Source organism: Magallana gigas, chromosome 1 (assembly GCF_963853765.1).
Source record: "Magallana gigas chromosome 1, xbMagGiga1.1, whole genome shotgun sequence".
Taxonomy (NCBI): Eukaryota; Metazoa; Mollusca; class Bivalvia; order Ostreida; family Ostreidae; genus Magallana; species Magallana gigas.
Window position 1 is genome coordinate 51,803,214 of NC_088853.1, and position 22,151 is coordinate 51,825,364.

Consider the following 22,151-nt stretch of genomic DNA (forward strand, 5'->3'; position numbering starts at 1 on the left):
TATGTAGCTTTAGGCGGATGATGGACGTAGAATGAAAAAGTAATAAAAGAATGCAGTTGAAAAGATTTTAGTTGTAAATGTGAAGCATTTATTGCAGTTTTTTCCATGATTTGATAAAAATATGCTCAAAATTGAAATAATTGTTTATCGTTAAGGAACTTTTTTCCGTACGTAATGTTATTGACGTCTTGTAGTAAATGTGTTGTGTGGCTAACAATCATAATTTTTATAGAAAAAATTGAGGATATAAAAAATGACTTAGTAAAACATGTGATTAAAATAAAAACCTTATGATTTGCGATGGTATATGATTTTTACCCAACTCGTTGTGTGTTTTCTAACCCCTCACCAAGGCTCGGGGATAGAAGACACACAACGAGTTAAATAAATATCATATATCATCGCAAATCATGAGAGATCCTATGCATATGTTTACTCATGATATCAGTACCAAGCCATATTCCACCGTAACAGCTCACTATCTTTAAAGTATTCCTGTGAGTACGACGTTTGAAAGGTATATACAGCATCGACGAAGCAATTGTTACAGACTTATATCGGTACGTTGGTGCCATTTGATATTTGCATAAATTGTACAGTAGCACGCAAAAATACACTTCAACCTTCATGAATTATAGTTTGGTGTTTTCAATTATTTTACACTGACGTCTGCTAAACGAGCAATGATAAAAGCCATAAGATTTGATCAAATAATCTCCTTCTTAACTTCCGACTTACACCATTATATATATATATATATATATATATATATATATATATATATATATATATATATATATATATATATATATATATATATGCTTTCAACAATAGGCGGACATGGCTATAAAACTATACTTAGGCAGACATATATAGCTTTTTTTAAATCTCGATATTATTCATTGTCCATCTCAACAAGCTATTAAAACACAAAAGTATGTTCATTGGTAGACTGTTATTATACCGGTCTTAAGAAAAGGCTTCACAACATCCCAGTATCCCCAAAAACGTTATTTTATAGCTTTATGATGGTCTTAGGACAAGGTAGGTGTTGTCCTAAAGTTAGGACAAAGTTATGGCGGTTCCTAAATTTAGGAGAGCTTCGAGAAACAGACTTAAGACTAAGACATCCTAAGAAGTACTTAGGACGCACCATAGTCCTAAGATAGCTTCGTGAACACGCCTGCAGGTCTTCTTATGATGGGTTATAATTAAATAACATCCCAAAAAACAATCCCACAAAAACAAGTTATGATGTCTATTTTAATATTTGGGGTAACTTTTTTATACCGGTAGTTTATGTTCATATTCATATGTGGTTTTCGCAGGTTGAGATCCCCGGGGGAAAGGGTAACCTAACACCTCATTTTTTCCTTTACAACTATATTTTAATTTTAAGAAAAGGTACAAACTTTAATTTTTTCCAAGAGAAGAGATCAACTGCTAATAGAGAGGTAGGGAGTAGACCTCTCTATTAATTTCAGATGTACTTACTGTGTTACATTCTCAAGAACTTAAAAAACCCTGGCCCCCTCCCCGTCACTTCATTCCATGAAGTCTAACCTTAACATCTAAAGGGTAATTTTTAGATGGCCAGTGAAATGTACACGTATAGAAATGTGATGTCTATTGCAACAGACTCCGATGATAACGATGAAAAATTGCACGAGGCATTTCTTGTGAATTCCGAATTATTTCAACATAGAAAGAATAATCTTAGCGTGACCAGGCTACGCTCAGGTCATACCCCATTATAAATTAAATCTTTGTAAGAAATCAGTTCTCGTTTTTGTGGATTTTTTCGAGTAAAATATGATAATCTGTGAATGAGATTATCTTGGAAAATTTCCCCTTCATCTATTTTAATTGTACGTCTATCACAAGTTTGTATATTTTGATTAAAATTCGTCCAAATGTGCTGCTTAATTATATCGGGTCAGAAAATAGCAGTTTATAGACTAGATACAAGTCTCCATCAAACTTCAATATGTATGTGATATAGTGAATAACACTAACAAGATGGGGCAATTTTTGTGCAATTAAAATCATTCAATATCATAACATATATTAACAACACTCACAGCATTTCTCAATACTTACACATGTAGCCTGAACTTGAACTTGTATAGCTTTGTCAACATTCTGACTAGTTTACCTTCTCTACAGAAGAGCGCAACAGGGGAGACAATTTGTAATGAATAGGAATTCTATGAGAAACAATGATATCCACTAATTTTTTTTAATTTAAAGCAAAATAGGGTGTTTTTTTCAAGTTTAATTACAAATATTGACTTCAGTGGATTAAAATCGCTTGTAAAATTAAATTTCAAAAACCAAAAAATTTTTATTTTATTTGAAAATGGGATGTTTTTGTTAATTTATTACTTTTTAGTCCTTGAGAGTCCAAAGATGGATTTTATGTATTTGTAACAATACATCAAACAGTTTCTTATTAACACAAAATTTCAAAAAATAATGTAATAATAATGTGCCATTTTCTGAGAAATTCTTTCTTAAAAATTGACAAAAATGTATAATTATCATTTCTTGGCATCCTGCCAACATTTACACCCTTGGGACTTCATGGTGTAAATAGATATATGAAAAAAAATATGCAACGATTAAAGGTTTGAACTTCCTCTTTAAGAATATAGTCTTATTTTTTTCAAATATTGTTTATACATTTTGTAATTAATTACTGAATTTGACAATTTTTCTCTTAACTTTTCTAGATTTTAGAGGCTAATTAACCAGAATGCAATACTGGCCGTTACTATAAATAGAAACATCCAGTGCAAAAACAAACATCATATATCTGACTCTAGATGGGTATCCTTTAAATCTATGATAAAATTCTGTTCATTCTTGAGACTTGCTGCCGCAGCTTTTTTCCATATTTGCATGGTTTTCTCGTAGACATGCTCTTAAGATATATTGCATCTAAAGAGATATACATTTTAAGAGGTCTGCCTTATTTTCCAAAACCATGCAGTAGACTTTAAGCTGACATTATATAAATACAATGTAAGGTAGACATATATTAATATTCGAAATGCCTATCAGGCAGACAATAAATAGTAATTTCAATATGCATTCAAGTGTCAATTAAAATGCAAAAGCAATCATATTCTACAAATATTAATTTTAGGTGACCTTTTTCCTACCTTAATTGAATAATATTTTTTTAAAGAAATGTTGTATTTGATTTTCTAAACATATTTGTTTATATCATATTCAACTTTCATGTCTTAACACATTTTTAAGTGTATGTTGTGCGGCTGTGCCACCAAACGTTTGAAAAGTTATATTTTATATTGTCATAGGTAAACATTTTATTCATATCTTAATTAACACATTAATATTTGAATTATTAAAACTTAATGAAAACATCACAACACCATTACTATTTTTTCAAAAGAAATAACTCTTTTGTTTCAATTGTATACTAGTACATGTTATAACAAACATCATATGAATAACAAGAAAGGTGCTTCCAAGTTTTAATATTTTTTATTTTAAAACACTGATTCTCAGAAATATAAAAGATGAGAACATTAAAAATGTACTAGCATTACAAATGAAAACAACATGATATTTCATTTTAATTTGTTCTGCATGATATTGTATTTTGATTTAATATGCACTCATGTTGTGAACAGATCAACAAAGTGAAACAACTGAAACAATGATAAAAGTACATGTACATGTATCATAATTATACACGTGTTGATAACATGCTCAATAACTAAAATAAATCTTATTTATTATTACCTCCATTATTGTTCAACCCCACCCACCCCCACTTTTTTTGCAAAGTTAGACCTAATCATGAGGCACATAGCATCATAGAGGGTTCAGCCCCCCCCCCCCCCCCCCACTTTTTCTCGCAGGAAACACAATTGTTCCTAAATTTACTTTGAAAAGATAGAATTATTCAATCAGCACCCCCCCCCCCCAGATATTTCATGATTTGGAAGAAAAAATTTCGGTAGGTAAATTTTTTTTTTGGAACAATAGGTTTTTTCATGATTTTGGGAATAAGGTTTTTTTGTTTTTGCTTGTCAAGATTTCTGAGGATTAGTCTAGGCACCCCCTCCCCCCCCCCCCCCCTCACTTTCAATTTGCTTTCGACGCCACTGCATTAACATTAATTCTAATCTTTGGTACATGAACAAATTGAACCCAGGTACATGCACAACATTCTCATAATTTATAAATGCTTAACACCACATTAGTTTTTCCTTAATCGGTTATTTTCTATTTCAATAAAAAAAAAAACCAGTTGAATCAATGCACTCCACGTGCCTGGATTTTGACTTCTTTGCCTTGGAACAACTATGTAATATTTCAGAAACACAATCAAGGAAGTGTGTCTAATTTTTGTTTCCTACTAGACTTTGACCCGTGCGTGCACGGGTTGACATTGCATATGGAACATTTAGAAATAGGTACATCGATACACCTTATTATTGACATTTACATAACAAAGCTATAAGCCTACAATAATGCTATTAATTTCACTACACTTTCCTTAGTTTGAATAACCTAACTGTGTCTCGGGAGAAGCCCCTCCCTTACTTATACCCGTAAAGTAGCAGAACATTGCAGAATCGTTCTGGAACGATTTTGGAGAAAGTTAATGAATGATGTTGCCTTGAAAATAACAGTCAAATACATCACAACAAACCTTTTTGAGACTGCAAATACCTTTCAACTAAAAATTTTAATCCATAGAATGGAAGAACTCAACACCTTTTCACCAACGTAATCGTATATTCTTTGTAAAACTGGGTCTGTAGGACATTATTCATTTTTACGATAAAACATATTCTATCTTCACTCTCCTAACAAATATAATGTAACATTTTTGCATGTAATCAAATATTTGTTGTCATCACGAAGATGAAAGTAAGTGCTTAGTTGAAATGTATATTTGTTATTTTATACTTTCTCTCATAAGAAATCATTAATTTATATGAACAAAATATATAGCGGAAGTCCAATGAAAATTTACCAGTATTTGTATTATCATTTCTGAGTTTATTCAGGCAGATGTGATATTGTGGAAACAAATATAAACTAAAGATCCCGTTAGTGTGAATGTATTGCGCAAGTGCAAGATTGTAAAATCCAAAAAATCCAGGTGATTTCCGGGATTTTTTGAGGAATTTTCGTTGATTATTAATTAGCGAAGCTTAATTGAGAAAAAATAAAAACAAATTGGTAATCTTCAAGTACCAAAGATGTTTAAAATATATAAAACAAAAGACAGTATTCTTCCGATTTCTCGGTATTAAAGACTAAAAATTCGAGTCTATTATTTTAATATAGTAGTATAGATAGTTAAATTAATTCAAAAATCAATATGTAATACAAAGACAATCAGTGAGTGTAAAAAATCATAATGCATCATCTAGATCTCTACATTGTACATGATAATCAAGTAAACTTAATCAATTGCTACCAGTTGTGCAAAAAATAGAATTGGGATTTGAAGGGGAAGAATTTGCTTGTGAAATCTCTGTGAAGAAGCATTTGAACATCAAACATGTAGCCATCTTCCTGTTTGTCAGAATTTAAATTTGGTTTAAAAAGTGACTAAGATACTTTCCAAACAAGAGGTCCATGGGCCACATCGCTCACATGAGCAACAACATCCATGATGAAATCAGCTTTAAGGGGTCATTTACAAAATATCAAAACAATGTATGAGAAAAGATTCTGTATAAAAAGATTTTCAATTTTCTTTAACACATTTTCTAATGCTATACATTGTGCTATTTTAAAAACTGGATAATTTCATTATCAATTGTCTACATCTTGAGCATTTCATTTCTCATGAAGATCAAGAACATCAAACTTTGAACTAATTTTGTAGCCCACGGTCACAGTCCAACAATTGAGAATCAAAAAGTCAAGATGATTGGTTATAAGCAATACCATATATTTTAAAATTTGAGTTATGGAGAATAATTAAAATTATTTCTTAGATTAATATACCACCCCCACCAATTGTGACCTAATTATACCTTCAAGAACATGATTTGAACATGATGACATTTGCACTATCTGATAATTCTTCCACACAAGTCACAGCATGGCTGTTGAGAAAAAAAAATTATAAAGAAAAAGATTTTTAAAGATTTTTTCTCAATATATTCTTATGTAAAAATTGCCCCCCTCCCAATGGTGCCTCTCCCTAACCTTCGGCATACTGATTTAATCAAACTTCAACACAATTTACAGCTTGTCTGGCCTATTGGTTTTTGAAAAAAAAGTTTTTGGAAGATTTGTCTTTATATATCATTTATATTATACAAATGTGGCTCAACCTTGCCCCCTGGGAACATGATTTGAACAAACTTGAATCTACATGACCTGAGGATGCTTCGACACAAGTTTCAGCTTTTCCAACCAAATGTTTTTTGAGAAGATTTGTTAAAAATATGATTTAAAAATCATTCCCCTTTTAGATATGACTTAGCCCTTCATTCGAACATATTTGAATGCCATTTACACAAGGTTTCTTCATGCCAAGTTTGGTTGAAATTAGCCAAGTGGTTCTAGGGAATAAGTTGAAAATATGAAAGTTGACAGACAGATGCCATACAAAAAAGTGATCTGAAAAGCTCACATGAGCTTTCATCTCCGGTTAGCTAAAAGGGAGTAAACGAAGGCATTTGATTTAAAGTTTTGGTTTAAAAAATCTAAAAAAAAAGTTTTTTAATCGATTGGAATGCTTCTTTTTTCTTTTGTTCTTTTCATGCATGATCTTTGTTCTGAACTGAAGAACTGTGCAAGAAAAGGATGTAGATCTGCTCAAGTAACCCTCCAGACATGTTTTACCTGAAAAGGAAATAGAAATATAACTTTATGAAATTTCAAACACATTGTGTCATATAAGGATACTAGTATATCTATATGTAATATTTTATTCTACAACATATGCAAAGGTAATTATAAATTACAAAGCTTACCGGGATGAGGCATCACCCACATGAGACTATCTTTATTATTTTATGAAAATCAAAGTTGATGATCTTTTATAAAATTTAATAATTCTTTAATATAACAATATAAATGTCACAATTTTCGCCTTTGTCAAATAAAAATTAGCCATTATCTGACAACTGATGTGAAATTGGGCATACAAATAAAATTTTGATAAGACCTCTAGAACAAACCAGGAGGAAAAAGGTTTTTTTTATTTGACTATTTGATGCCTTATAACAATAACCTTCATATGTAGAACATGAAAAAAATCCCTAAGGCAGAAGTTTGAAAAAATGTGCAAAATTGATACATTTCAAGCAAAATCCCATAGGGTCCTATGTTAAAAATTAACAAACTTTGAGATGATCCCCTAAACAAACAATGTGGTAAATGTCTGATTTTTTTGTTTTAAAATGCTTCTTATTTTAGTAGAAATTCATGCATTTTCAGAGGGACGGGTGGGGATGAGATGTTATGGGACCAACCTTACTTTGAGAACTACATATTAGTAAACTGAGATAATGATCAAAAGTATACTGTTGTAATGAAAAATGTGCATAGGTTTTAGATGTTTTTGAAACAAAATTTAAAAACATAAGATTAAGATAAATTATATATAGAAAATATATTGGCCAGTGATAAAACATCGATGAAATCGCGGATGACGGTTGATGATTAAGAGAGTGCAATTAAAGCTGAACGTCGCTTGTAAATAGGCAATGTCTGCCATATTTCTCTCTCACCACAGTTATCCCTACAACCCCTATAAAAGCTGCGGAACTCTTCGCAGTTTAAAGTATTTCGATGTAGAGGTCTCACCTGTGCTGACATACAACTTGCCTCGTGTTACTCGGTCGCAATGAAATTATTAAGTTTTATGCACTTTTTTCAAGTCAGGAGAATACTAACATCAAATAAACTGGTCAAAATATAATTAACAAACAGAATTTGCACATAAAATAAGAATTAAATGCATAAAATCATAAGACCATGAAAAGAAGTTTCAGGTGTGCAATCTGGTGTAACGAAATCGAAGGATTTATAAACCAGGTATCTGTGTGATGGTGCCTATTTATGAGCGGTGTCCAGCTTTAAAGATAAAAAGTCAACAAAATAAAAGCCAAACATGTGTATTTAAATATATATATATATGAGCATATATTTATATGAATTATCCATCTCTGGCAGACACGTTGGCATGCGTTTTTTTTAAATATAGAACTCCTAGAATTTATACCAAACATGAATCTAACAGTCATTTCATCACAGATCTATAGGCCTTTCCTACATGTTCTGACTACATATGAAATACAGAATTAATTATATATCATTATCATAGGAATAAGATAATTAAATTCTATTACCCCTCTTTAGCAGACACCTTAACTTGTGTCCACCAAATACTGTATAAGAACATATGAAATTAATATTCAAATATTTTGATACAAACCAGAGGGACATTCATTCTTAACTTACCTCAACATCTCCATCTAACACCTCTCCAGCATTCTCTTAACGTTGCTTCAAATCCACTTGCTACAAAAAATAAACACCACATGAGAGTTAATAATATTAGCTCGTCCGAAAAATATTGACCACTCAATATTTTTTATTGTTATATTCAGTAGTATATTATCACTATTTAACTCTATATAGACGAATAGTCAATAAATGTAATATTAGCTCGCCCGAAAAATATTGACCGGTCAATATTTTTTTGATATTGACCGGCTAGGAATAATATCTAGAGAACATTCCCTCTATTTCAAATAATCGCCTTTGATTTGAGGATTCGTAAACTATGACGTAAATAACTTTTCGAACGCGCAATGTGACGGTTTGCGATCATAACGGATGTAAGGATTTGCAAAGTAGTGTGAAGTAAAATCAGGTAGAACATCTGTATGTTAATTCTTACGGTGGGTGGAATATCACCAGTGATTGTTTGATGCTGAGGATATTTTGGAAATGAACTTTGCACAAAATTGAATTCGCGAATTCTTTGTTGAGGTGAGAAAATTACGGCAATCTGTTTTCAGTTACTTTATTAAATTTTGGTTTGTTTCTTCATAAAACAAAACAAATGTTGACTGTGTTTTTGGGCAACATTGATTATATAAGCCCCCTTGGGACGAAAATATTGCCCTCCGCTTCGCGTCGGGCAATATTTCGTCCCTCGGGGGCTAATATAATCAATGTTGCCCTCAACCCCAGTCAATATTTGTATAATATTGACCGGCTAGGAATAATATCTAGAGAATATTCTCTCTATTTCAATTAATCGCTTCTGATTTGTTGATTCGTAAACGATGATGTAAATAACTCTTCGCGACTCCAAAACAAGGTGACGTCATAATAGACAGTCAGTAAAGGCAAGTAAACAACGGAAGCGCAATGCGACGGTTTGCGATCATAACGGATATAAGAATTTGCAAATTACTGCAAGTGAAATCAGGTGGAACATCTGTATGTTATTTCTTACGGGCGGTGGAATATCATCAGTGACAGTTTGATGCTGAGGATATTTTGGAAATGAACTTTGCACAAAATTGAATTCGCGAATTCTTTGTTGAGCTGAGAAACTTACAGTGATCTGTTTTCAATTACTTTCTTTAATTTTGGTTTGTTTCTTCATATAACAAAACAAATGTTGACTGTGTTTTCGGGCAACATTGATTATATTAGCCCCCTTGGTACGACAATATTGCCCTCCGCTTCGCGTCGGGCAATATTTAATCCCTCGGAGGCTAATATAATCAATGTTGCCCTCCACCCCAGTCAATATTTGTATAATATATCTGAGCATATATTATATGAATTATGTGAATTATCCATCTCTGACACATTGGCATGTGTTTTGTAATATAGTATGCCTAGCATTCATACCATGTGAATCTAACAGTCATTTAATCACAGATCTATTGGCCTTTTCTACATGTTCTGACTACATATGAGATACAATATTAATAACATATTACTTATTAGTATAAGAGTAAAAACCAAACAAATCAAAGATAACAAAGCTCACCGATACCAGGTATCATCTTTGTGAGACCACCTTTATCATATTATATGAAAATCATAGTAAATGATCTTTGATATTCATGTATACTAATTTGACACAATATCATGTATCATATGTTAATAATAGTTTGATAATCATATGTTCATTTTATAAGGTATTGTAAGATACAATGTTTTTCAACACAATAATATAAAATACAATATTGCATCCTATGATACTATACAATATATGTCATATGATACAATACTGTAAAATATAATGATACATATATATTATTATAACGGTAACTTGATCCAAAGGGGCGGATCATGTCGAGTTGCCAGGTGCGGATCACCAGATCATATGAAACACGAAGCGTCAAACTTTCATTACTAAATACATGTTTGTAATAAATTTAATAATAAATACCCTTTTCCATATCACAGCCTGTATCAGCCCTCGACCAATATCATCCTCCTGGCCTTCTGCCCCTGGGCTGATATTGGAGTCTCGGGCCGATACTTGCTGTGATATGGAAAAGAATATGTATTATTCTCTATTTAATGCTGGTATCATATAAAACAATGGTGTTTCATATCCTACAATACTTTATCATTGGAATCATGTTATATCATTGGAATCATGCTATATCATTTCACAATAATAACATCTATCGAAAAAGATTGTGTGAGGTAGAAGGTTTTTTTTAGCATTCTTGATAATGGAGATCAGGCTCTTCATCAGAAGATACCTCTGCAATTTATTTGTATTATAGTTAAATCAACTATGCAAGTTTGAAATAGTTCTATTATATCCTAAAAATGTGACCTGTTCCTAAAAACTAAACCGCATCCAGCATCTAAAACTTATGACTCAGATTCAGCATTCGAGCCTGCTAAGTGCATATATCATAAAACACACCATCCATGTAAGTTTGGTGAAGTTAGGACAAGTAATAACTAAGATATAATCATCAGAGGGCACCTGCTCAAATAACTTTAACCTCATTCAGCATCCAAAACCTATGGCTCAAATGCATCAGTATTACAAGACGCACCATCCATGCCATCTTCCCTAGCCAAGGGTTTCTGATCTGCACCGCTTTTCACAAACCCTTGGCATATTGTGCTATCAAAAGTCAGGATTTTTTCGTCACTATTAAAATCAAAGATGCCGTACTATAACGTACCTGATGCAGTTATGGCAGCCTCTGTAGACATTGATATTGACAAGTTACCCAGTGTATTCAATAAAAAGGAATAATGTGAAATGTTACATATGGATTGAATTCATTCGAAAGGTGATCAAAAGACTGTGAGTGGTAAATCCTCAATCTACGAGTGCACACCTCTGTTGATAAACAATATAGTGTACTTTTTTTTGCACCATTGAATAATCGATACATGCATTATGAAGACTCAAACAGAAAGACAAGAAAAATAAGGGTTTTGAGCTATTCATAGTAGAGACACTCGTGAATAAACATAAGGAAAACATTGTTGATTAAATCAGATATGCTTTGTAGTTTTTGATTGGTCGAACGGTTTCAGTAAACCCCAATCAAAATCCTGGAAAAAAAAAACGAACTTTTGTTAGCACGATATGCCAATGGTTGTGAGAAGTGGTGCGGATCAGAAAACCTTGGATAGCAAAGATGCATCCATGCAAGTTTGGTGAAGTTAGGACCAGTAGTAACTTAGAAATGGCTATCAAAGGGCACCTGCACCAAAAAATTGAACCGGATCCAAAAACCTTAACCTCCTCCAGCATCTGAAATTCATGGCCAAGATTCAGCATCCAAGTCTTTCATGTCCATAATTAGGTCCAGATGCATCATCCTTGCAAGTTTGGTGAAGATAGGACAAGTAATAACTTAGATACAGGGCCTGCATAAAAACCTTAACAAGATCCAGACGCCAACGCCAATACCGTGGGTATAGCATAAGCCCCCCCCCCACCCCCACTTTGTCTCGGTGAGCTGATTATGAAATCCTATTACCCCTCTTAAGCAGACACCTTAACTTGTGTCCACCAAATACTGTATAATATATATAAATATATATTCATATTAAAATATTTGAGACAGAATATTAAAGAGAGACATTCATTTTTAACTTACATTAACGTCTCCATCTAAAACATACTCTCCAGCTTTCTCTGCTTCTTGCTCCAGATCCACTTGCTACAAAAAACATCCCATTAAGTTAATAAATAGGTTGGAGATACCAAACTTGGGTACAGTACTAATCAAACCCAAGTTTACAGAATGTAACCCAGACTAAACCCAGATTTACTTTCGGAGTTTACTCCGGATTAATTAGAGTGGACCCAAAGTAAACTAGAGAGTAACTTCTGTCGAAAGAACCCTAAGGCAGACGCTACATGAGTATTTGGAATATACAAGGGGTGGGCATTACAGGCAGTAAAATAATTAGATAAAAGACCCGACTGCTTCACATTTCAATGTTTAAAGAGGACTATGAAAGCAAACCGCGAGTTAACCCAAAGTAAATACTGAGTGAACCCAAAGTAAACCCCAACTGTACACAAATTTCCAAAAATAAACCTGAAGTAAACCCCAAATTAATATCGAAAGTAAACCTTGGGTTTACTCTGGTGTAAGGTTGGGTCTGATCAATAGTGTAATTATAATGTTTACCGGGTAATTTTCACCATTCTACACTTGCATTTTCTGACTACATATGAGATACAGGATTAATTACATATATTTATTATGGGTGTAAAATTATTAAATCCTATTACCCCTCTTAAGCAGACACCTTCACTTGTGTCCACCAAATACTGTTTATATATATATAGTTGATACTAAAATATCTTTAACTTACCTCAATATCTCCATCTAACTCCTCTCCAGCATTCTCTTAACATTGCTCTAAATCCATTTGCTACAAAAAAACACCCCAGTAGAGTTAATCATTATGTGAATTACCAAGCTTGGGTACAGTACCAATCAAACCAAATCTAATAGAAAGTAAACACAGACTTAACCCTAGGTTTACTTTCGGGGTTTACTCCGGTTTACTAGAGGGGACCCAGAGTAAACCCAAAGTAAACTAGAGTTTCCCCTGCCAGAGGTTGACCCCCGAGACAGATGCTACATGTGTATTTGGAATTTACAACGGATGGGCATTATAGGCAGTAACATAATTATATAAAAGACTGGTCTGCTTCACATTTCAATGTTTAAATAGAACCATAAAAGCAAACGTTAGTAAACCTAAAGTAAATCCCGAGTAGACCAAAAGTAAACCCCATCTGGACAAACATTTACTAAAAGTAAACCTCGAAAGTAAACCTGGGGTTTAGTTAGAGTTTGCTCTGGTGTTAGGCTGGGTCTTGTCGGTACTGTAGTTATAATGTATACTGGGTAATTTTCACCATTCTGAAGTTGTATTTTCTGACTACACATGAGATACAGGATTATTACTATTTAGGAGTAAAATGGTTAATTCCTTTTACCCCTCTTAAGCAGACACATTAACTTTTGTTATACTTTCATGTTAAATACTGAAATCTGATTGGTTTAGACGCAGTTCATAATCTGTTCTATTACCTTCAGCGTTAGCAACGCACTTAGCAACGGGTAACATTACGAATTGTTACATGCGCGAAAATCATGCGCGTATGGTTCGCCTTAGAATTCACGTTATTCCTATCTTAAAGCAGTGATGTTTTCTTTAAAATTAAGACATTCAGTATAACAAAATAAATAGTGCCTGTTTCGGAGGATAACAGTTGAAATCGACACCCCCGAAAACCACTGTCAACCTCCGCTTCACGTTGGTTGACAATGGTTTTCTCGGGGTGTCAATATCAACTATTACCCTCCCAAACAGGCACTATTAATATAATGTCCACTAGATACTTTATTTATATATATTTGATATTAAAATATTTGTAACAGAATACGAGAGACATTCATTCTTAACTTACCTCAACATCTCAATCTAACACCTCTGCAGCATTCTCTTCTCGTTGTGCCATCTTAGAAATTACTGTTGAGTAAATCAAAAAAAAGATAATATTCTCTGCACTATAATCATTGATTTTTCTAATTCTCATATTTGACATTATTCTGGTTTTTTTTAAACCAAACTGATGTCCATTTGAAAATCAAAGGCCGGAACGGCCACAAAGGCGTCGAGCTGACATTTTCTTTTATATAGAATGATATCAATAATTTGAATTTCTGTACTGTACTAATAGTCGTATATCAAATAATATTAGAATAAAAAAGGAAATGAATTACGTTTTGTGCTATTTCAAAAACAATAATCAGTATATTTTGTTGTAAAATAGGTAGTGATGCGTTTATAAAACAATAACTCATCATGGTTACAAAAAAATCAAAGAAATTCCAAAGTTCCAAAAAAAAATCATTTTCTTTCAGCTTTAAAAAGTCTTTGCACAATTTTCACAGGCTCATAATTTGAATACATTAACAGTGTGTCCCTAATTATAATAATAAAACATACTTTTATTTATTTCAATTCCCGTTTGAAACCAGATTACCTATGCTATGGTTGTTTACAAACAAATCCACAAAACGTGCTATCTAAAATGCTCGACCAAACCAACTGCATTATCGTGTTTATTAACTGCAACAAAATCTCTAGATAAGTTTATCGCTTACAATTATTTTGGAGACCATGCCCGATAACAACTAATTTTACATATCAAATTTTATTTCTATCGGGCACGGTCTCCAATCAAAATGTAAGCGATAAACTTAAATAATATTTTAGTGAATGTTTACATTGCACCTTATTGTATTCATCCGCCATTTCCTGATTAAGCAAATTTATACTAATGCAATGAGTTGTCAATAACCAGGGAGGCAAAGTTGGATTTTTTGTACACAATTTAGTTAAATAAAAGGAATACAAATCTTGTAATACGTTTAATACTTCAAGGAACTTATTTTCTATGCGCATTAAAAAGGCGGTGCAGAGCATGAGTTTTTGGACGATTGCCAATCCAGACGATCGCTAGAAGGCTGCCGAGCATTAGCTCGACGCCTTAAAAATCAACCTGCTAGTTATACTGTAAATTCCTTTTATTACGCGAGTACTCGTGGTTTCGGATCAAATCGCGAGAATATAAAATCGCGAAGACGGAATTTCCATCCTTATTTCTTATAGTTTTCAACTCTTAGAAAATAATAGCAAGATTTTAAAATCCGCGAAGGGTGCTTCTCGCGATTTTACGTGAATATCAATTCCTCGCAGTTAATTAGGAATCTACAGTATACAGATGATAAAAGATAAAATTTTCACTCCTAAATAAATACCCCAACCCTCACCCATGCCAATCAAACAGAATATTTAACTTAGTTCGAACAAGTTGAGATATTGTTTAACTTAGCTACACATTTCTAGAAAATTTATCCATGCAGTATATTTAAAATTAATTGAATCTACAGACAGAAAGAAAGACATGGGGGCGGCAAACATATTAAAAATTTAAAACAATTAACATTAAAATACATCTTCAAAAAATTTCAATGTTTTTCTTTTTCTTTTTCATTATTCATGTTATTAATCAATTACAAGTACCGGTAAAACATTTCAGTTTCTCCATGATGTTAGATAATATATTTTACCTTGCTCCTCCACCAAAGGTTCTCTTTATCTCCATAATTGTATTGAATCTATTCCCTTGGCTGTATATTCTTCACAGCATACAGACAGAGGTCCTCTTTGTCATTAAAGACATTCAGCTTCATGACCAAATTAGCATCTTTGTCTGTATCATTGGTGAAATGACTAATGCTGTTAGTAACACCCTCTGCATCAATGCTAAAACAAAAATTTGAACAATAGATAAAAAATGTAATCCTGAAAAAATTCTGAGGAAAATGAATTGCACTTTTATTTTATATTTTCCAGCAACTGTGTTTGCATGTTTGAGGACTTTCTATGATGGTTGGGGGCTAACAATGTTTTCTATCTTCTACATGCATACATGCTAACCTCCTGTGATGAAAAAGAGGTAGATTAAGAACCCGAAAGAGATGGCATTGCACATGGCCTTTTTGTGTATAGTATATTTTAAAGAATATAGTTTTATATACTATTTATGTAAATAGAGATTCTTATTAGTAATTAAGGATATCAACTGAAATATAAAAGACTTGACAAATTTAGCAATATCAACAAATGCCCCCCCCCCCGCCCCCCCCCCCCAAAAAAAAATAGTAATCATTTACCATCAAACTGATAAAGCAATTTTATTTTTTGGAGGAAAAAAATCTTTGTGTGCCGAGACTTTAACAATTGCCATTGTTTAGTAAAAATAGGTTAAGTTATCAAAATTTTACAAAAAAGAGAAGTAAGAACTTCATTCTCTCCCAAGTTATTATTGAAATTGATAAAAGGGTATATATCCAAGATATCTTTATTGACAAATTATCATTTTTCACTCAATAAAGTTCACAGGAACAAAAACAAAAATCTTACGGAGATTTATAATGGGAAATGTTTAAATCTTTTTACCATTTGGAGCTCATTTGGAATACCTCACACAATTTTTCAATGTTTCTCCTTGGTAAAGATAATATTGACATGTCTAATGAAATCACTATAAGTGGTTTCTTTCATCTTTTAATGTAAAACACACATGCTTGAAAACTAATCATTCAAATGACTTAAAAAAGCGTACTATGTATGAACCAGACTCAATTCATGCTCTAATTTCAAACATGAGAAAGTTTCTGGACCACAATGCCTTCCATAACATGGCTATCAAAACAACGTATGTATTTTGAAGAAAAGCGGTAGATTTCCTAATGAAAGCAGTAAGTGGGTAACAGACTCAGAGGTAAAAAGCTGTAGACTTCCGCGAAAAGCGATAGAGTTAACATGTATGCCTTCTATCAATTAAGTTACGAACAAAAAAATGATAAAGATCTGTAGGAGGAGGAAATTTAAAAAAAAAATCACTTTTGGCACATATTGTTTTTTTTAGGTTTACGAACCACAAAATTGTGAAGTTCTGTTTGAGGACAACATTTTTTTACATCATCTTTATTCTAATAATATTAAATGAATGGCAACTTCATGATTGTGATGTGATGATCAAGTGTAGCATGAGATGTAGCATACCGGTATGTGAAAAGTATGTAATCTGTGAAACATATCACTGAAAAAGTACAATAGAATATTAGACATACAGCTTTGAATGTTCATTTGTCATTTTATAGGGGTCGATACATTTTTCATTATAAGAATGTTTAGTTATAGTTGTATCATATAAACATTTTAGCTTGGTACAAATAGTTTTCCAATTTGTTTGTTAAGGGTAATCTTCGTCAATACCAATGAAACAAAATTTCATATAAAATGGTTGAAATAAGGAATTCTATAAATAAATGAATAGTCAGAGGTGTTAAGCATGGACATTATCAATAGATAATGTTGCTTTAGAATATGTTAACTTTCTTTCAATAAATGATATTAGAATTTCATTTTATTCTAGCTGCGTTTTGGATGCTTGGTGACCGGTTTCTTTCCACTTGCAACGCATCGACATCACATGCATTAATTTAAATTACATATCAGTCTGACAAGATAGTTTCATCTTTTAAAGTTGTTGATCTCGGCATTTCCCAGCCCCGCGAAAAAATTTCAGACTAAACCAGGCCATAATAAACACAATTAAACCTCAGTTTAATGTGTACATTTTCTCATGCCATATTTGACAGGAAGTTGTTGCCTTACAATATTGATCCCGATATGAAATCACCAAAAATCTAAATCCCATCAAAAATTTGCTGTCGTGGGGAAAAGATCTCTTTTGTAATTTTATATTTTTTCCTAAAAACTCAGAAAACCAAGTGGCGGGTTTGTAAACCTAAAAACAAAAAACGCTGTTCGTCTTGTCAGACTAAATACCAGTTCATGTAAATATCTTGGGTTGAAGATAGTCAACATTTCACTGGGAAACTAGTGTGTAATTAGTTATACAAGCCCACTCTGAGAGTACTGCAGCATAAGCAATACACATACCCTACTGGTTTGTAATATCAGAGACATATATAACATGTACAGTATATGTCCCTGGTATTATTTTATGAAATTAAGCTTCATATATTTTTTTTAAATAAGAGATAAAGAACAGAGCAAATTCAAATTATATATTCTACTCTAATATTAAAAACAGACTTAATTTTACTCTTATTAAATGTAAAATATTTTCTTTCGGATTGTTTAGTTTAATGATAATATTTGACATGTTATACTAGGGGGTCATACTAAAACACGCCTGCCGACGCCTGCCGGGGAAAACACGCCTGCCGAGAGAAAACCACACGCCTGCCGTTTACCTGATGGATTATTTTAATATTTTTTTTGATATTTTATTTAACTTAACTAAATTAAGTATCATAAGAACAAAAAGTTGACTTTATGTTGATTATTTAGCACAAAATTAGCAAAAATGTTCAATGTTGGTAAAGACAGATAACTCGTACGTAGAATTCATACGCCTGCCGAGGAAATCTAGACGCCTGCCTTTTATTTGATGGATTATTATACTTTTTTCTTTGATATTTTATTTCTTTTAACTAAATAGATGATAATAGAAATCAAAAGTTGATTTTATATTAATTAATTAACACAAAATAAGTAAAAATCGAGTAAGCTGATAGCTCTTACGAAGAAATCATACGCCTGCCAAGAAAATGTATACGCCTGCCGTTTATTTAATGGATTATTTTGATTTTTTCTTTGATATTTTAGTTTACTTAGCTTAATAAACGATAATAGAAATAAAAACTTGACTTTAAATTCATCAATAAACACAAAATTAGTGAAAATCGGGAAAGTAGATAACTCTTACGCAGAATGCATACGCCCGCCGAGAAGAGTACACGCCTGCCGCTTTACCTGGTGGATGATTTTAAAATTTTTTTTTTATATTTAATGTTTTCTAACTTGATAAATGATCAGATTAATTAAAAATTTACCACATTTTTTAATTAACACAACATGAGAAAAACCGTGGGTAAATATACGCAGATCCATACGCCTGCCGTTTACCCGTGAAGATGATTTAATATTTTTCTTACGTTAGTATTTTATTTTACTGTACTAAATATAGATAAAAAGGAAAAAATTGCGAAGGGCTTAAAAATAAAGGGAAAACTCTTACGTAGAAATCTTACGACTGTCGATTTAATATGCACGCTTGACATTTTATTTATGTCATTTTTATTTGTATAAACTAATTTATGCTATATATAGACTAACATTTTGCCTTATAATTATGTTCAGAACTTTACTTATTGCTGCTATTGATTCATCATATTATATGAAGTCGGGTGATACGAGTATGGTATAATATGTATGTCATCCCTTTTAAGTTTGACTGACAAAGGTTTGTTTTCCATCAGAATTTAATATTTTGATTATTACGCCTGTCACAGAAGCTTATTATGATAGAAATACAGGGTAAGATTTATCAACACGTCTATAGATACGAAACGCCCAAGGAACATACATATGCTTTTACGCTTGTCGAATACCTATATTATTGCATGATATTATTTTTTTCATTTATTTTTTTCTTCAGTCAGCTGTGTACATGATCACAGAATAAGAATGAAATAAAACTTTCTGTGTTGTAAAGAGGGATACTATTAATCAATATCTTAACTTTTCGCCTAACGCAAAAATTGATAATCTTGTATTTTCAAACAATATTTCATTTAACTTTACCAAGTAAATGAATAAAGACATAACAATTAGATTTCAATGATATTAAAACGTAACACGAAATGTGTGCATCCAGTATATTTTTTTCCGGGGGGGGGGGGGGGGGGGGTAGCATTTAGGTTTGTCCGGAGGGGGGGGGGGTGTCGAGGCAAGTTTTTGGTGATTTTACTAGTATGTAATAAAAAAAAATTTCCAAGGGAGGTGGGGACTCCATCACCCCCACTTCCGCAAGAAATTTGAGTTTTACCGGGGGGGGGGGGGTAACTCTACCCACCTCCCCCCGAGTAGATCCATTAATGAAAAGAATGAGTGAAAATCATTTACAAAGCCAAAAAAAATTCTTAGATCTACCCCCCAAAAATTAATGAATGGTGACTGATATAAATATTTGATGGATGTTAATGAGTTATACTAACATTGTTATTGTTAGCAAGAACATTGATATTGAAACATCCTAATCTACGACAGCTTACTGATCACAAGGACCGATCTATAGTAGTGTTCCACGATCAAGTATGGTCTATAGACCAATCCTGTTTAAAGTTTGTCTAAATACTGGATAAAAAATCGTGTTTTAAAAATGTAAACCAACAGAAATCGTGATACCAGTGGTTTCCTATACATAGGCGTCGGAACCGGGGGAGGGGGGGGGGGGGGCTATGAGGGCTAGAGGGTTCACAGCCCCCCCCCCCACTTTTTCTCGCAAAAAAGAGAATTTTTGCGAAATTAACAATTAAAAGATAGAAATATTGGAATATTGAGATGTTGGAGTCACGTCACAGGTATAATAGCCCCCCCCCCCCCCCCCCCCACGGATTAGGATTCTCATGATTTAGGGAATTAGGTTTATTTTTCTTCCTTTCTTCCTTGTCAAGATTTTAGAGGATTAGTTTAGCCCCCCCCCCCTTCCAATTTGCTTCCGACGCAACTGCTATATATGGAAACCCTTATGAGAAAGGAGAGGGCTTTAGAAACGTGGCGTGTACATACGTGTATATAGTTGTTTGCGTGTTAAAGGAAGAAAATAAGCTGTTTTCTTGCATCTCTATCTTTCTTCCTCTATCTTTGTCTCCTCTCCTTCTTTCACTTCCTCTCTCTCTCCTCTCCCCGTCTTTTCCATCCACTGCCCTCTCTTTCTTTCTCTCGTCATTAACGGAAACAATTCAAATATCAAGAGAAAAAAATAATAATAAATGTAGTTGCACCTGCGTTCAACTGTTCTAGTACATGTATTTTTCAATAAAAAAAATTTCAGTAAAAATATGGAGAAAACTGCAGCGAGTCGGTAAGCGTAAGACATTCACATTCCAAATGTTCGACATCTGAACGTGGTGTTTTTTTTCGGATTTAATTTATTTCATAAGTAAAAATTTTCTGAGTCAAAAATGAACCCGATATTCTATGCAGATCGGTTGTCTTTGAACTTAATGAACATAAAATATATTCCCGACAATTTTTATATTAATCAACCATACTGACTATAATTAATCGTAGGTCGTGGAGGTTTTGATAAAAAATAGAAAAGAAAGAATAATGCATGCATTCGTAATTATTGATTCTTCTATCACCGTGTGATTGGGGCTCTGGTGATAACTAATAATATTCAACCTGAAACACAGGACAGGAGACAATGTAAAATTATATGTTTATTGGTTGATGTCCGTCGCAAAAGTGATGTCAAATATAATTATAATAAAAGATATAAAAACAATGGTACACTGTAAAATCAAAATGAAAGTGCATAACAATGCCACAGATTCATGTTCATGTGTTAATTAAACATCATTATATAAACACACAATTCATTACACAGGTACAATAATATGTCTACTATACATCCTTATTATAAAAATAAATGATCAAATTCAAAGTGTGTAATTACATTCTAATGGGGGAAATTAGCTAATAATATATTTGCTTGGCTAGAGAGGGACTTGAAAGGAACAGACCAAAAATAGAAAATGCACGTGTGATTGTTTACAACTCGGATGATAGTGACTTCCGGTTTCACACAGAAAGGGGGGGGGGGGGGGGGCTTGCTTACAGAGAGCAACAATACAAAACCCTAACTTCCGGATTTATCCAAAAAGGGGGAGCTAACAAAGATGACAAACATCATTGCAAAACCTAATCTACTATATACAAACACTGACTATGGTTAAGCTTAACACATCTATTATCTTAACTCGCATTATCTAAACATTGAGCATGAGTGCACAAGTACTAAATTATACCTTAACTTACAATCAACATAAAACAAGTAAAGCCTGATCAGATGTTCAGTATCACCGGACAAGTTCACTTACATTGATACTTTCTGCATATTTCTTTTTGTAACGAATAAATATGAAAAACAGCAAGATGGACTGCGCGTTTGCACAAAATGTAGTGTTTACATAACTAAATGTAAAACCTGTATA

At 32.8% G+C, this 22,151-nt stretch overlaps 1 long non-coding RNA gene across 1 annotated transcript; it reads right to left on the minus strand.

Annotated features, from left to right (window-relative positions):
* Positions 1 to 5,794: 5,794 nt before the first annotated feature.
* Positions 5,795 to 16,095, minus strand: LOC117687900 (uncharacterized). The gene is made up of 6 exons (XR_010708935.1): positions 15,621 to 16,095; positions 13,952 to 14,013; positions 12,844 to 12,903; positions 12,117 to 12,179; positions 8,470 to 8,529; positions 5,795 to 6,846 (listed from the first exon to the last, which is right to left on the minus strand). It is a non-coding gene; the product is annotated as an uncharacterized lncRNA (long non-coding RNA).
* Positions 16,096 to 22,151: the final 6,056 nt, after the last annotated feature.